We start from the raw sequence: 19,013 nt of genomic DNA on the forward strand, positions 1-19,013 counted from the left end.
AACGAACTCTGCTTCTGGAGGTGTCACTGATGAGAGATCATTAATATACACAAGAAAAAGCAATGGCCCTAAGATGGATCTTTGTGGGGCATCACATGTAATTTCTTCCCGTTCTGATGATGACTGATGACTTAATTCACTAGCCCCTTGCACTGACACCCTTTGTTTCCTGTTAGCGAGGTATGACTTGAACCATTTTGCAGCACTGCCCATGACACCATGGAATTCTAACTTATTTAAAAGGATGTTGTGGTTCACACAATCGAATGCCTTTGACAAATCACAGAAAATACCTGCTGCTTGTAACTTGTTATTTAATGAATTAAGCACATTTTCACTGTAGGTGTAAATAGCCTTCTCGATATCAGAACCCTTCAGAAATCCAAACTGTGTTCTTGATCATATGTTATTTGTGGTCAGATGGTTGAGAATCTGCCTGTACATAACTTTTTCTAAAATTTTTGAGAATGCTGGCAAAAGTGAAATCGGTCTGTAGTTTGATGGTATCTCTTTATCCCCCTTCTTGAATAGAGGCTTAACATCTGAATATTTTAGCCAGTCAGGAAATGTCCCAGTTGTAATTGACTGGTTACACAAGTAACTCAGAATTGTACTAAACTCACAAGAACATGCCTTAATTAACTTTGTTGATATTTCATTGTAACCACTAGAATGCTTTGTTTTTAAAGATTTTATTATGGAAGTTATTTCTTGTGGTTCATGGTGTGGGTTCCTGTTGTCATGTCCTTGTTCATGAACCACGGGCAATGTATGAGTGGCCAAGTAAGTGGTCCTGACAGTCAGGATACCAGTTACATTGGAATAAGGTTGGGCATCTCAGACATATTCTGAGTCCTGGTCACCTTTGTGCTCAGACGGCAAAGACTACCAAATCCACCGGTTAGTCCCTCAGCCGTTAGGGGTAAAACCCAATGGGATCCGGGGCAAGTAAGGCTAGCAACCTGCTTCCCTGGTACTTTAAATATGATGCTGGCAATAATCAGAACAAAATGCCTCGGACCTTTGGAGGTGACAGAGCCCCACCTCCAATTGACAGAGCAGGGACTCATAAGATACGACTCGGCAAACGAATGGTAACGAGATGGGGAGCTATTAATATCAATGGGGGCTACTCTGGGAAGAAGGTAGAGTTGGCAGAGGCTGCAAGTAAGATGGGGTTGGACGTTTTAGCTGTTAGTGACATTCGGGTAAGGGGTGAGGAAGAAGAGCAAATGGGAGAATACAAGGTTTACCTGTCAGGAGTCAAAGCAGGAATCAGGAAAGAAGTGGAATCCAGCGTAGTTGCAGTAAGATACGTAAACGAACGACTGATGTGGATAGATTTGACAGTGTCTAACAAGAAAATTAGAATTGTGTCAGTATATTCGCATTGTGAAGGGACAGATCAAGATAAGATGGATAGTTTTTATGACACATTCAGTGACATAGTTGTTAGAGTAAAGGACAAGGACAGTGTTCTGCTCATGGGTGATTTTAATGCCAGAATTGGAAATCGAACAGAAGGGTATGAAAAGGTTATGGGTAAATTTGGAGAGGATATGGAGGCCAACAGGAACAGGAAACAACTCTTGGATTTCTGGATGGGCTTAGTAATCACAAACTCATTTTTTAAACATAAGAACATTCACCGGTATACTTGGGAAGGCAGGGGAACCAGATCTGCCATTGACTATATAATAACAGATCAGGAATTCAGGAAGGCTGTGAGGGACACACGTGTATTCAGGGGATTCTTTGATGACACTGATCACTATTTAATCTGCTGTGAAATTGGTATTGTGAGGCCAAAAGTGCAGCAGGTCAGGTCCATATGTAGGAGGATAAGAGTGGAGAAATTTCAGGATAAGGAAATCAGGAACAAGTACAGAACAGTGATCTCAGAAAGGTACCAGTTAGTTGAATGTAGGCATTACAGTCATTGGAAAAGGAATGGACAAGGTACAGGGACACAGTACTAGAAGTGGCTAAAGAATGTCTTGGAACAGTAGTGTGTAAAGGTAGGATGAAGCAAACAGTTTAGTGGAATGACACAGTCAAGGCAACCTGTAAAAGGAAAAAGATGGCGTATCAAAAATGGCTACATACTACGAGGTGCATTCAAGTTCTAAGGCCTCCGATTTTTTTTCTAATTAACTACTCACCCGAAATCGATGAAACTGGCGTTACTTCTCGATGTAATCGCCCTGCAGATGTATACATTTTTCACAATGCTGATGCCATGATTCCATGGCAGTGGCGAAGGCTTCTTTAGGAGTCTGTTTTGACCACTGGAAAATTGCTGAGGCAATAGCAGCACGGCTGGTGAATGTGCGGCCACGGAGAGTGTCTTTCATTGTTGGAAAAAGCCAAAAGTCACTAGGAGCCAGATCAGGTGAGTAGGGAGCATGAGGAATCACTTCAAAGTTGTTATCACGAAGAAACTGTTGCGTAACGTTAGCTCGATGTGCGGGTGCGTTGTCTTGGTGAAACAGCACACGCGCAGCCCTTCCCGGACGTTTTTGTTGCAGTGCAGGAAGGAATTTGTTCTTCAAAACATTTTCGTAGGATGCACCTGTTACCGTAGTGCCCTTTGGAACGCAATGGGTAAGGATTATGCCCTTGCTGTCCCAGAACATGGACACCATCATTTTTTCAGCACTGGCGGTTACCCGAAATTTTTCTGGTGGCAGTGAATCTGTGTGCTTCCATTGAGCTGACTGGTGCTTTGTTTCTGGATTGAAAAATGGCATCCACATCTCATCCATCATCACAACCGACGAAAAGTTAAGTCCCATTCATGCTGTCGTTGCACGTCAACATTTCTTGGCAACATGCCACACGGGCGGCCATGTGGTCGTCCGTCAGCATTCGTGGCACCCACCTGGATGACACTTTTCGCATTTTCAGGTCGTCATGCAGGATTGTGTGCACAGAACCCACAGAAATGCCAACTCTGGAGGCGATCTGTTCAACAGCCATTCGGCGATCCACCAAAACAATTCTCTCCACTTTCTCGATCATTCGTCAGACCGGCTTGTGCAAGCCCAAGGTTGTTTTGGTTTGTTGTCACACGATGTTCTGCCTTTATTAAACTGTCGCACCCATGAACACACTTTCGACACATCCATAACTCCATCACCACATGTCTCCTTCAACTGTCGATGAATTTCAATTGGTTTCACACCATGCAAATTCAGAAAACGAATGATTGTGCACTGTTCAAGTAAGGAAAACGTCGCCATTTTAAGTATTTAAAACAGTTAACATTCTCGCCGCTGGCGGTAAAATTCCATCTGCCGTACGGTGCTGCCATCTCTGGGATGTATTGACAAGGAATGCGGCCTCATTTTAAAACAATGCGCATGTTTCTATCTCTTTCCAGTCAGGAGAAAAAAAATCGGAGGCCTTAGAACTTGACTGCACCTTGTAGAACTCAGGTAGACAGAGAAAGGTATGTTGAAGAAAGAAACAAAGCCAAACAGATAATTGCAGCACCCAAGAAGAAGTCTTGGGAAGGCTTTGGAAACAGGTTGGAGACTTTGGGTCAAGCTGCTGGAAAACCATTCTGGAGTGTAATTAGCAGTCTTCGAAAGGGAGGTAAGAAGGAAATGACAAGTATTATGGACAGGTCAGGAAAACTGCTGGTGAATCCTGTTGATGCCTTGGGCAGATGGAGGGAATATTTTGAAGAGTTGCTCAATGTAGGTGAAAATATGATAAGTAATGTTTCAGATTTTGGTGTACAATGGGATAGGAATGATGATGGAAATAGGATCACATTTGAGGAAGTGGAGAAAATGGTCAATATATTGCAGTGCAATAAAGCGGCTGGGGTGGATGAAATTAAGTCGGAACTCATCAAATACAGTGGAATGTCAGGTCTTAAATGGCTACACAGGATAATTGAAATGGCGTGGGAGTCGGGACAGGTTCCATCAGACTGGACGAAAGCAGTAATCACACCAATCTTTAAACAAGGAAACAGAAAATATTGTAACTACAGAGGTATCTCTTTAATCAGTGTTGTGGGTAAAATCTTCTCATGTATTGTTGAAAGGAAAGTGTGAGTATTAGTTGAGGACAAATTGGATGAAAATCAGTGTGGGTTTAGGCGTCTTAGAGGTTGTCAGGACCAGATCTTTAGCTTACGGCAAATAATGGAGAAGTGTTATGAGTGGAACAGGGAATTGTATCTATGCTTTATAGATCTAAAAAAGGCATATGACTTCCTAGAAGGAAGTTATTGACTGTTCTACGAGATTATGGAATAGGAGGCAAACTTTTGCAAGCAATTAAAGGTCTTTACATAGATAGCCAGGCAGCATTTAGAGTTGACGGTAAGTTGAGTTCATGGTTCAGAGTAGTTTCATGGGTAAGACAAGGCTGCAACCTGTCTCCACTGTTCTTCATATTATTTACGGATCATATGTTGAAAACAATAGACTGGCTGGGTGAGATTAAGATATGTGAACACAAAATAAGCAGTCTCGCATATGCAGATGACTTAGTTGTGATGGCAGATTCGATTGAAAGTTTGCAAAGTAATATTTAAGAGCTAGATCAGAAATGTAAGGACTATGGTATGAAGATTAACATCTCCAAAACGAAAGTAATGGCAGTGGGAAAGAGATATAAATGGATTGAGTGCCAAATAGGAGGAACAAAGTTAGAACAGGTGGACGGTTTCAAGTACTTAGGATGCATATTCTCACAGGATGGCAACATAGTGAAAGAACTGGAAGCGAGGTGTAGCAAGGCTAATGCAGTGAGTGCTCAACTATGATCTACTCTCTTCTGCAAGAAGGAAGTCAGTACCAAGACTAAGTTATCTGTGCACTGTTCAATCTTTCGACCAACTTTGTTGTATGGGAGCGAAAGCTGGGTGGATTCAGGTTACCTTATCAATAAGGTTGAGGTTACGGATATGAAAGTAGCTAGGATGATTGCAGGTACTAGTAGATGGGGACAATGGCAAGAGGGTGTCCACAATGAGGAAATCAAAGAAAAACTGGGAATGAACTCTATAGATGTAGCAGTCAGTGCGAACAGGCTTAGATGGTGGGGTCATGTTACACGCATGGGAGAAGCAAGGTTACCCAAGAGACTCATGGGTTCAGCAGTAGAGGTTAGGAGGAGTCGGGGGAGCCCAAGGAGAAGATACCTGGATTCGGTTAAGAATGATTTTGAAGTGATAGGCTTAACATCAGAAGAGGCATCAATGTTAGCACTGAATAGGGGATCATGGAGGAATTTTATAAGGGGGACTATGCTCCAGACTGAATGCTGAAAGGCATAATCAGTCTTAAATGATGATGATGAAATGATGATGATGAGTTATTTCTTTTGGTGAAGTGAGTGACATATTCAAGTACCTGAAGCTATTTGTAAAGGCTAGTTTCAGATATTCAAGGGCATTATTTACTGATCCTGACAATCCCATTCTATCAATAACGGATATAAAGTACTTGTTTAATAGAGTTGCCACACTATGCCCATCAGTTACTTGCTCCTGTTCCTTTCTGGTTCTACCAGTCTCCTCTTTCACTATATCCCATATTGTTTTTATTTTGTTCCACAACATTGCTTCCTTCTTCTCATAGTGCATTTGTTTAGATGTCTGAATTACTTTTTTTAATATTTTACAGTATTCCTTGTATTTATCTAAATCATCAGCATTGGAGCTATTCTTGGTCGACAGATACATTTTCCTTTTTGTCTTACAGGAAATCTTTATTCCTTGTGTAATCCATGGTTTTATTATAGACTTCTGTTTAATTTGAGTAACTTTTAGAGGAAAACAGTTTTCAAACATGGTACTGACATTGTTCATGAATGTGTTATATTTTTCATTCATGTCATGAGCGCTATAAACATCTTTTCAGATCATATCTTTGAGCAGTTTTCTAAAACTCTCAATTTTTGGTTGATTGACTACTCTCCTGTACTCAGATTTAGCAGTCTTGAAAATCTGCTTAGAATTTACATCTAAAACAAGGAGCTGCATGTTATGATCTGATAGTCCATTTATAACAGGTTTTATGATATAATTTTGTTCCTTTGATTTGTCTATAAAAATGTTATCAATGGCTGTCCTTGAGGATTTAGTGATCCTAGTTGGAAAATTTACAGTGTGAGTTAGATTGAAAGACAACATTACTAACTGCAATATATGTTTACTGGAAGATTGCATTAGAAAATCTGTATTAAAGTCAGCAGCAATCAAAATTTCTATGTTTCTTCCTGTTAAATAATGCAAAAGATCTTCTAGATGATTTATGAATAGATCATAATTTCCTGCAGGTGCTCGGTAAATAGTTACTATTATATAGGATCTGTTATGGAACTCTACTTCTGTTGTACTTGCTTCTAGATGCTGCTCTAAACAGAATTTATTAATGTCAATGTTTTTCAATTTGTGGCAGTTTTTAATAAATGTGGCAGCTCCTCCTCCATCCTTATCTACTCTGCAGAAGTAGGAAGCTAGCTTAAATCCTGAAATGTCTAACATATCTATACCAGTGGTCACTTGATGTTCAGAGAGGCAGGTTATGTCAATTTGGTTAGATGAATTCATTTCATCGATAGTAGTTCATCAACTTTATTTCTGAGTCCTGGAATGTTCTGGTGTAATAAAGATAATTGATACTGCATACTAATGGGATTATAACTGCTTTGGCGAAGATGAACTGGCTGTTTCCGATTACTTTCTGTTAAACATTGTTTAAATGGAGACTGTATGCTAAAATCTGACTCCTGTTCATCTGTTTTCTCAAACGGAGTGTGTCTGCCAATCTCTCTTAAAACTCGATTTCTTTCCCCCTTCCCTATCCTAAAAAAGGCATCCCTCTGGCACCTGTGACCACTGGTATTTTACCACTTGTGACAGTGTCCCCCCTTAAGTTTTCTGCAATCATGCAATCAGCCCGGACAGTTTTCCCTTCCCTTTCCTATTGAGGTGAAGGCCATTCTAGTGTAGTCCCACCTATCGACAGCATCCACAGGAATCAAACCAATATGGAACCCTATATCCATCCTAAGCAGCCACTCCATCTCCAAGTTCACCCTCCCTACAGAAAAGTTCAAATGAGGCCGATCATGGCATCTCAACACAGACACAAATCCCACACTCGTATGCTTCGTTGCTGATGCTTTCTTCACCAGGTCACTCTCTATGAAATATTCAGAGTCTCTGTCAATGCTATTTCCCGGACTACTCACTATAACCACGGCGTCCTCCTTTGTGAAATCCTTACATAAAGAACCTACATCCTCTGTTACCTGACCCAGATCTGCACTAGGCTTGAAAAAGTTTGTGACCTGGTACTCTGGACCTAGATTTTCCTGCAGTAGTTGGCCAACACCTCTACCATGGGAACTACCTAACAACAGAACTTTCATTCTCTTTACAAATTTCCCAACCTTTTTCAAGTCCTTGAAAGCTTGTTGTGCCCTTTCTACAGCTTCAGCTACATGAGGCTTATCCGATTCTGACTGAGGCAACAGGTCAAATCTATTTTCAAGATTTATGACAGTACAAGGAATAAAGATAATTTTATGCTTCCTGCCCATAGATTGAAATTATGTGCTCAGTCTACAACAAAACTTAAAGGCGAAAACATTCTAAACATGTAGTTCCATACAATACTAAAAAAGAAGTTACATGAAATTCTTATACACAAATGTTATTACTCATTAGAAGAGTTCATGGAAGATGAACTGATCATTTGAGCAGAATCCAACCGCAAATTATCATTATATTGTGAAAAAAAAAACAAAAAAAAAACAAATTGTCCATTATCAAGATAGATATTTACCTAAGCTGGAGAATAAGAAAATATGGATACTACTACATACACTAAATATAGTTTTAAAAATTAATATTAGATTCTAGTTTCTAATTTTTGGCATATCTCGTGTACCATAATCACATGATTTGTAAGTGTATGTTATGAGACTAATAAATCACAATTCACAATTCACATTGATTACATAAAATGTGCACGTACATATTTTTGTATGTAAAATTTCCATATCTTTGTATTTGTCAACAGTTGAGTCAGTTATGGATTAGTAAGCTGCAAGTTCATGAGTTATGGTATGACCTGTTGTGCTGAGTTCCCATTTGGTTTTGGCTGGAAAATATTTTGTTAATATTTTTTTCCAATGTAAGTTTAATTTGTGTTAAATAAAGAAAATAAATCAAGTGATGAAGAAACAGGCACAATCAGTGTCCAAACTGCATTATTCAGCCTGATCATAAGTACCAGACATGAGCTTTGTTATTTGCAGCAAGATAGAATGCTTTACAAGCAAGATTTTCTTCAAGGAACAAAAAGAAAAGGTAATGAGCGCCATTATTTCTCACTTAGTTATCAGCTGCACATCCATGTAAGCTAAAAAGGTGTATTCATTTTGAACTTTATTTTTCCAATTATTTGTTTGGCATTAGACAGGAGTGTCTCAACCCCAACTACGAAAACTTAATCTCTTGGAATTTCTTTCCTCCAACTGGAGGTTGCAACTATTACCTTATACTGGCCAGTATAGGTAGCTACATGAAATTTCAACCCTTAATCTCAGAACTACCTGAACACAATGGGACACACATTCTTCCATTTATGGTCTCAGTTTTGCAAAGGCCCTGTTCCACACAAGCTTGGTGATAATTTAGAACTTCATTCTGGGTGAGTGAGTCAACCAGGAAGATCATTATATATGTGGTGTCTGGTTTTTTGGACATGTCCAAAAGAACAGACAACTCATCTGAAAGAACAGGCACCACATATATAATTAATTGAGCTGCTGACAACCAATGATCCCTTAGTGCAGATACACACCATGTTCAAAGTCTTACAGGAATCAGTGAGATGCAGTGAGTAATCAGGCTAATGAGCAGGGACACTGCATCAGTAGTGTCTAGTATAGGTTTAGAAATTTGGGTCTGATGGGAGGCACAGTTTGTAGTTGTGGTGACCACTGTGTCTGGCTGCCATAGTGGTCAGCACAAGATGCAAGGTAAGCAGCAGACCCAGGTTTGAATACTCATCCAGCACAAATTTTCAACTTGCCCCACTAAGATAAATCAATGGCCATTGGGAGCTAGTGTTCTTAATTCCTTCGTGCCAGGAATATAATGCTCTCAAGCTCTTGAATTTTGGCTGTCACAGAGAGAATTATTACAGTAATTCCACAAACCATTGCAGGGATGCTTTGCTTTTTACACCAAGATACGTGGTTCAGTAGAAACTTGGGAATTAAGGCCTTTTTTCTTGAGTTTGTCGAGACTGTGTAGTGCTGTCACTGCCAAAACAGTGAATTGCTTCACTGAATTGGGGAGTTTAATACCTATAGTCAATAACAACCTGAAAATGGCACAGGAGATCAATTCCCAGGATGACATCAAAATCCTGCCTCCTTTTCCTTAATGCTTCCATCTCAAACTCATATTTTTTCCCTGCAGTTGTTAGTTTCACATGGCAAGTTCCCATAGCTTAATTATTTCTGCCCCTAACCTATTAATGCAGCAGGAAGGAGGCTTTAACATCCAGTCATCACCAGGGGGTAAAAACATTACGCTCACTTGAGTGCCTGTATCAATCAAGATTCTACACTCCTTTTATGAATTTTCTGAAGGACAATAACATTTGTCATCTCTTTCAATCAATGAAAATTAACAAAGTTCATTGTTCCTAATGGGGGTGCAGAGGGGTGACTATACTTGCCTCCCTCCCCCCTCCCCACCACTCTCCCAGCCATTTCCCTGATTAGGTCCCACACTACATTTGTAGTACTGTAATCAACACAAGATTATATGAGTCCTGTTTGCAAATGCTATGAAATCTTCTCCCAGCCTGTGTATAAGCATGGGTAATTGGTCCTGGTAATACCTCACCTCATTTTGTATGTGTACCTCTCTGCTAATTCATTCACTGACACATCAAAGCTTTCTGTATTTTGTAATACATGTACTGTCTCCACTCAGGTACACGTGTCACTCAAAAGCTTCAGGTGCACCACATTCAGCAGAAAGCCATCTGCTCAACAAAAATAATGAACATCAGAGACACTTCTGTAAGAAAGTAGGCACATTCTCTGTAGGTTTCGCTGATAATGAAGGGTTAAAAGTAATGAGAGGGAAGCTGCCCACTATGTTAGACTGTGTGTTGGCAGTGCTAGTGTCAGTTTCCTAGGCCCCTCAGGGGTAGCCTGAATTTTGAATCTTTCTTTGGCATAGATAATTGTTCCAGTGTCTGCTTGAACTTCTTCTCTATGTCACTATTCTTAAGAGTGAGTTTATACATCTGCTCTTGCAAAACCCTAATGGGGTCTTCACTATCACTTTCTGTTCCACACTCTAATTGTGAGTGCGCAGGAGGCATTGTTACAAATAATGGGATGAAAACTTAATAATTAACGAGAATATGATAAAGTAAGGCAAAGAAACATTGTCCTCTGGAGGTCACACCTGAAAAAGAAAAAAAGTTATCTGATTCATCTCAGCTGTTGTGTTTTTGTTGTCTTCCACTGGCAGAGCAGTGACAGGATGATTGAAATGTGTAGCTAGCAACACGTACTTGTGATGACAGCTTCGTGGTACTTAGTGGTGTCGTGCACTGACGATCTGACGATCCCTGGCCCTCAAAGAGACAGGGATACAGTGGCTCTGTCAGTGTTGAAGTTTGAACCCTTGCAATTGAGGCTGGAGGCAGGATGCACTGCTGGCAGGGACACGGTGTGGCAGGGAGGTTGTGGTTGCATCTCAGTGTGGCTGATGCATGGGCTGCTACCTGGTGGGTCCCACACAAGCACACTGGTAAAAATGGAAATGTCGTGTGGCTAGGGCCTCCCGTCGGGTAGACCGTTCGCCTGGTGCAGGTCTTTCGATTTGACGCCACTTCGGCGACCTGCGTGTCGAGCACACTGGTGATAAACATGTGGCAGCCGCCTGGTCATCTATCAGCAGAGGAACGTGCATGGTGAGACAGGCAGAGGATCTATGCCCCACAGTGTCAACCAACAAAAACCAGACACAGGCAGGCCAAGCATAGGCCTACTCCATACCTGACCAATGACTACATGCACATGGTGGCCTCCAGCTTGAAAATATGTTAGTTCAAGGATCATAAGGTGGACACTCGTGCTAAACTTATTTCAGTTTTGTGTAGGTACAGGGAAGGATGAGGAAGTGGGCATTCAACCAGGACAGCTTTAAATGATAACAGGAAAATGAAATAGGTAAAAAGCATGGTATACTTCAGTATATAGGGTGCAAAGGGAGGTAAGCTAAGTTACAGTGGACTGAAGTCTGGAGCATTAGGAGTGTAAAGGAAGGTTGTGTTTGTCAGGTCAGAGGCTGAAAGCAGAGAGAGCGTTCCTTCTTGAACCAATGCTGTGCCCACATCCCTCAGAATTGCATGTGACCATCTTCCCACAGTTCCATTTGTTGCTGTAAGCAATAAGTGTAAACTGCACCTCACTAGTAGTCCCTAAGTGGTACAAGGTAACCTTGGCCTGCAACATAGGTCAGTTCCAGTGCACACATCATGGGAATATTTTCATGAGCAGACAACAGCTCTGAGCAAGAAAGAAAATTTAATAACTCAAGATCACTAACAAAATGCTCCAGAATTTCTCAAAACAGGTGGCTATCTGCGCAGTTCATTTGAACTTAGCAGATCCTTTATTTCCATTTTATTTGTTGGCCACACTCTGAAAATTCTTGGGAATAAGCTGACAATATGATATGGTCACAAGCGGAATCCATGGGTTAAAATGTTGGCTGCCAGAAAAATAATCACTTGTACAGAAACCCTAGACAAGAAGTAGAAATCAAAAAATAAATTAAAAGAGTATCTTATTAGCCACTCTTCCTATAATTTATCAGCATATTTCACTTCTAGGATAAAACACTACTGTTTACAGTAAACATGTAGTTAACTTTTCCAGTGTATATTGTTATCTGAAATCAATTAAGTTATGTGTGTGCTTAATATTATGCAGAAGATAAATACAGCAATTGAGTAGTATAAGAGGTGGGGCAGTGAATTTTTTTCAAATTAGCTGCTTTTCTTCATTACATATTCATACCTGCAATATGCCACAGTTAGCAGTTATCATTATAAATAAACTGCCATTCCTATGCTATTTTTCTGCTGTTCTTTCAGGCCCTTGCATGACAGGTTAGGGTCAATCTGCAGTGGTACATTACCACTTTTCACCAAGAACATTTATAAAAATATACCAGAATAATTTTAATTTAAAAATATTAATAATAAAATATATATGCATGCTTATTTTAAAATTATTAAAAAGGATGGCTGAGTACTGTAGATGCAAAAGACAAAACTTTATGATAGTTTCCATAATAAAAAGAACCATTTCGAATCCCTGCACTATGTTTTAGCACTTGTATCAGGAAAGGTTAGATTTGGGTAGGGATGACAAGTGGTGTTTTGAGGAGCAGTGGTAATGGAATTTGTGGGTTAGTTCGTGAAGATGTGCACTGTGGAGGAATGGGTGGTCAGTGGCATTTGATTTGGGACAGGGTGTGTAGCATGGAAGCCAACCTGGGGGCAATGGGAGAAAGGTGAAGCGTAGGCTCAGTAAGGAGGAGGGCAGCCTGATGTGAAAAAGCATATGGAGATAGGGATTAGATTGATAGGAAGGCTACATGTAAAGGTGAATTTTTTTGTCTGGACAGGAGAGGCTCCTCCTGTTGTGCAGAGAGAGGATTGTTAAATAGTGAGGAAATCGTAGAATTGTTAGAGTCAAGTTTGTGGGACATATTGGTTATACAGAGATATTTAGTACAAATGAGAGGGAAGGGAAAATTGGCATGTTGGTGCACAATTTGAATAGCATAGTGTAAGTGTATGTTGTAAGCATAATGGAGTTCATTTTATTCAAGATAAAGAACTATTCAGCAGAAGCAACCACAAAGTATATTATGTAAACTAGATAACTGCATATCTTACAGAGGTCTCTGTAAGGACGTTGGAATTCTTACACTTACACTCCACAATAGTTAATTCTTAGTGGTTTTAGTTTCTCTTAAATAAATATCAACTGAATTATGATTTGCACAATGACAATACAAAACACAAAAATAATTTTCATTTAGACCCGGCCTCCCTGTCTAGGTGCTGGAATGGAGCATGTAGTCTAATATACAGGTTTTCAATGAGCTCCTGTCTAACATAAAGCAAGAAATTAGGAATCCCCACCATTAGAAAGCAAATCAAAAGCATACATGCTTTGCCACATCTTGCACAAATCATGTGATTGTCCTGGCTCCTGGAGCAAAAATTCTTGTTAACTACCTGACAAGTAGCAACATCATTCTAAAGTTACGACAAATAGTAATATGTTATAAACTTGTTTTCTGCTCTTACAGATATAGGTAATAATTTTCTTCAAAAACTATCAGTGCACTGAATTGTAAGCAGTGCTGGACATCTAAGTGTCATCTCTATGAAGGCAGCTGACAACAAATGACAAAGTGGCATGAAGTGTATTACATACTGGGTATGCTAAGATCAGCATTTTAGCACAACTGCACAACACAATTAGGGGGCACATAATATATATCACCTACATCATGTCACCTATATCACCTGCATATAAGGAAAGATTATGCAGCACATTTTTCATTCAGGAACTGAATCTGAATGTTGCTTGTTTGTAAGAAGATACATATTATGCCATGTAAATTGATAAATAAAAAATTTATCCCAGATGAGATGAGAAGGAAAGACTCTTTTCTTCTCATCCTGTACAGTAAGTCTCCCTTGACCTGGGGTTCTGGGGACCTTTCTGAACCACATTATTTTCCCCAAACCTCTCTAGTCCTTTTTCTTCACCCCTATTCCTTCTCCTTCAACTCTTCTGCCGGAAGAAGGAGCCACTGGCTCCAAAAACTTGTAAAAATTAAATCCTTTTGTGTGTGTGGTTCCCCTGCTGCCACCTGGTGAGTAGATTTTTATCTGTCTGTTTACATTGTATAATCAATAATTGATTATTTCCATTGTTATGTTATGTCTTGTGTAAGAAGAGAATCATCTGCCAGCATGAGTCACAATTTGACAGCTGCATGTTTGTGACTTATCGAGTCTGTGGTTTATCATTCTGCCATATTACTGCCCACATTGGCCAGGATCCCATGACTCTCATACAAATATGTAATTAATACATTCAGGAGGCTTATACTTAACATCTACACTTATGCAAATCTCTGTGAAGTGCATGTTGGATTTCAATGGCAAAAAATAAACAGCACACAAGGGGACAAACAAATTGTTTGTTTGGCCTTGTAGGACTTTACAGGCAAGTCACAACCTACATCAAGCCACCAAACAAGCTTATTTGCTGCAATATAATAATCTACATAGTCAGTGCTTAAGAGCACCATGGGCTGTCAGCAGGGTGATGATTGCTGCAGCTTTCCTTAGTGCGCCAGGAGAGAGAGGAACACTGAAGTTGTGCTTCCAACAACAACATTGGTCTCAGGAGTGGCACTGTGTTATCTTCTCAGCAGAATTTGTAATGGATCATTATTATTCTTTTTTTTCTTCATTCTTTTCTTTTTATACGTGTAAGCCACATATAACCAATGGTAAAAAAAGGGGGATACATTCTTCAATTGGTTAATTTCTGTATCTTCACCTTTTTGTCTCTATAAGTGATAGCAGGGGATGTATGATGAGCTCCACCATGCCAGGATTATTCAAAAAATGTTTATTCCAACCATACATTAAAAAGTGTTATAAAAGTTATTAGGAAGACCAAGTTTATTTACATATATTTATATCAATAACCCCATCTGTTCATCATTTCACCCACGCCGAGAATCTTGCATCAAGAGGATCGAAGCAGACAAGAGGAATTTGTGTGAGCAACAGAGAGGCTATTGAGAAGAAGTACATAACCTTAAATAATGAATATTGAACTTAAATGTATTGACATAGAAGGTCTGTTGATATTAGTTCCAGTTAAAGTTTACCCAGGATACTTGTAAATTCCAATTTATTTCAGTTATTCTTTCCAATTAATTTTCTTTAATTATTCAAGCAGCAATTATTAACCAGTTTCCATTATATTATTTGGGCATTGACAATTTCCGATATTTACCTCTGAAGGGAAAAAAGCAAACACCATGGTCTTTATCAAGGCGTTTCAAAATGTTTTACCTCATACCTGGACTGAAGCCCAGAAAGTTATATTTGTTGTTGAATACACACAGGGTGACATTCTGCTTTGGGCTACGGACAGGGTGGAACGTTGCCACTACTATGAACAGTTTGAGAGAGCCTTTCTGGATAAATATTGGTCTGAGGCCATACAAGAGAAGCTCAGACATGTAGTATTCAACCCAGCTCTGCTCAATAGCAAACATGGATGCTTAAGGGGCTATTTTGAAAAATATTCTAATGTACCAGATACTGGATGAACTGTATCTCAAGTAGACTGCTGAAAATTTTAAAGTGCCATCTTTCTGCCCACATTAAGGAAAAACTCACTACCATTCTGGAACACGACACAGAATACTTTCTTTTTACTGCACTCAGTAGATTTCATATATGAAGAGAGACCAGTACAACCCAAGCTTGTTAATACACAGATAGTGCCACAGAGATTTACGGACCAACAAGTGAACAACAGATTCATAGTAAAACATGGATGGCACCCTTACCTGACACAGACCATGTAATGGTAACGGTAATGGTAATCACAACAGCAATTGAGAAAGCCACGGTTCAAAGGTGGATATAAAAGAAATGAGCAAAAATTTAACAAAAACAACTACAACAGGCAAGTAGTGTATGGCCAGTCTTTGCAATGTGTACAAACACAAGCTACTGACAATAATCAACCGATCACTTGGCAAACACAAAACAATACCAGACACCCAAATAACTCACAGTCAGTGGGGTTCAGCCAGCAAAATAATACGCATGTGCCAAATAATGTGCAAAGGCAAAGAGACTTTCAGTTGAGATCCTCACAGGATACTAATTGGCATAATTAAACACTGACAGTGGATATAGTAGAAGTTACACCTAGCTGAGAGAACAATGCCACCACAACACTGGAAAACTTGAATCGGTCATTGGAGGCCCCCGTTTCGTGGCTTTGGTGGATAGTGGGGCATGAGCTTGATAAACACTTGCTTTATCAGATACAATCATGGAAGCGATGTGAAAGATGATCTGTATCAAGGTAATGAGGGTACACAGAAAGACATGACAGAAGTCAAAGTACAAGCTACTATTAAAGCCAGAATATTTGACCTTGATGTACCCATTGTGCTTGACACAGGTGCCACGACTAATTTGATATCACAGGGATTCTTTCAAGAACTGAAGAAATGTGAGCTTATACCCACAATTTCAGTGCAAAATTGCAAGGTACAAACTGCCACTGGTCATAAATTGAAAAGAGTCAAATTACAAGCCTTAATTCCGATACATGTAGGACAGTTTTATGTAAGATGCAATTTTTTGATGGTAGACAAATTAATAGCATGTGTGTGTGTGTGTGCGTGTGTGTGTGTGCGTGTGTGTGTGTGTGTAAGATGAAAAATACTGTATAAGAAAATAAGACGTAAGGAAAACAGGGGCAGCATGGCTTTATATAGTTTTTTTGATTCAGTATAGGGGATGCGCTTCATAGTCTTCCGTTCTTCGAGATACACACTGCAGTCCCAACTCCAGATGGGATGAGGTCCAGAGCAATTCACACACTTCAATGAAGATAAACAATGGACACCTTCATGGGTGGCCTGACCACACCTGCCACAAGTAGCTTCTCCATGACACCCAAGAGAAGTACGCCCAAAGCGCTGACATTTAAAACACCAAATTGGGTTTGGTACATAAAGACGCATACTTAAGCGAAGGAAACCTGCCTTAATACACTCAGGAAGTTTTGTGTTATTAAACTTTAGGATATAGGACTCAGACTTAACAAGAACCCCATCCACCCTCTTCATGATATTTTGCACGTCAACCCAAATTGGGTTGGGTACATAAAGACACATACTTAAGCAAAGGAAACCTGCCTTAATACACTCAGGAAGTTTCATGTTATTAAACTTTAGGATAAAGGACTCAGACTTAACAAGAACCCCATCCACCCTCTTCATGATATTTTACACATCAACTATTCCTGCTGGAGCCCACTCACCTTTCAGTTCTTTTTGGGAATGTGCACCAGATCCCTGCACGTCATAACACATTTGGTGTAATTCAAGGTGGTGTGCAGCTCAGTTTTGATGGCATATTCCCCAAGGGCTTGCAGATTCTGTAGATTCTTGGCTTGTTGGGAACTAGTCCCATTATGCAATTGCTTAACAGATTTCAAACTGTCAACAATGCCCTCGAGGCCTTTGTGAATACAGAAAGAGGAAACTTTCTCAAAGCTGCCCTCTTTCCTTTTAATGATTAAAAACACATTCTGACCACCAGAATGTGTTCTGTTACTAATCATGATACTTTCATATTTCACTCCTGAGTCAGGAGGATTGGCTACATGTGCCCTCTTGTTGGACTGGGTGTTGGTACCTACCAGCGGTCCACCCTTTCCGCTGGTAGGAGGCAAAGAAGATTTTGAAGGATCCTTCTTGGTCCCACAAGCAGCTAGGGAACTAGAAGGCCACCTAGACAGAGTCCCGCATGCCTAGATAAGCCTTATACAACTGAGGTGCGGCAGGTTGCCCAGAGGCTACCCGCTAACAGCTGTTCCACCTCAACAGCCATGCATCTCATCAGCGCGCAGCATAACTTGAGATTGAGGTTTTTTTTTATACGGGTTTATTCCATCCTCACGAACTGGGCAGTCAAGCCGAGATCCCCATTCCCTGAGACACACAACGTTCCACTGCCACACCGCATGGTGGTTACTGAAGCATGCCCAGAACTTACAGTGACAGGGGACTAGCAGCAGCACTTACCAGTCTCCAGCTCAGGAACCCCAGGGTCATCACGCCCGTACCTAGCAAATGAATGCTGAGCCCCTGGAGGCAATTTATAGCTGATAGTTTAATCAGTATGGATAAATTTAGGACATACCAAGTACCAATTGATATAGGAAAAGGTCAATGTCATTCAACTGTAAATAACCAATTATTTGTAATAGACCAAATCAGGGAAGTTCTAATAGATGTAAAACTGAAGTTACTCATGACTTTGAAGTTCAATTGGTAAATCCCATATTATATATGTCAATACATACAATAACAAACAGTCAACAGCCGAAGAAGTAAACATCAACACAATGAAACCTTTTGTTCTACCTCATACCCGAAACCATGGACAATGAGGGAAGCAATAAGAAAAGAGATTAACAGGATGCTTGAATGGGGCGTAATACAGCCATCATTTCCCTTTTATTGTAGCCATATTTTGGCCGTGAGTAAGCCAGATGGCAAGGTGCACTTGGTCCTCAGTGCATGTAACATTAATAAGATTATTTTACCAGTCCAAACACATCCAGACAATTTAGAGGAACAACTCCAGTCCTCATATTGGGAAATAAAATTACAAGAAGAAAGTTGGAAGTATACCACCTTCAGATTTGGGGGCAGGAGCTTTGGATTTTAAGTATTACCATTTGGACTGAACATAAATGCAGGTGTATTTATCTCTGCACTGTACAGAGTGCTAGGGCCAAAACTTTTGAGTATGGTAACAGTATATGTGGGTGACCTTTCAGTCACTACACCCACTTGTGTAGAACACTTAAGATTAATTGAACCAGTATTGAGCCACTTTTATGGATATAGAGTAATAGTAAATCTCAAGAAATCTAATTTTGGATAAGAAAAGGCAAACTTATTAGGACACATAATCTCTTTGGAAGGCATACTGCCAGATTCTAAAAAACTTATTGTCAGTAGGAACTGTACTGTTCCTCAAAACAAGAGACAATGAAAGTCATACTTAGGCCTAGTCTCATTTTTGAGGAAATTCACCCCTAACCAACGTTTGAACAGTGATGCTTTACCCAATCTTCTCCAA

This window comes from Schistocerca piceifrons, chromosome 1, assembly GCF_021461385.2.
Source record: "Schistocerca piceifrons isolate TAMUIC-IGC-003096 chromosome 1, iqSchPice1.1, whole genome shotgun sequence".
Classification (NCBI taxonomy): Eukaryota; Metazoa; Arthropoda; class Insecta; order Orthoptera; family Acrididae; genus Schistocerca; species Schistocerca piceifrons.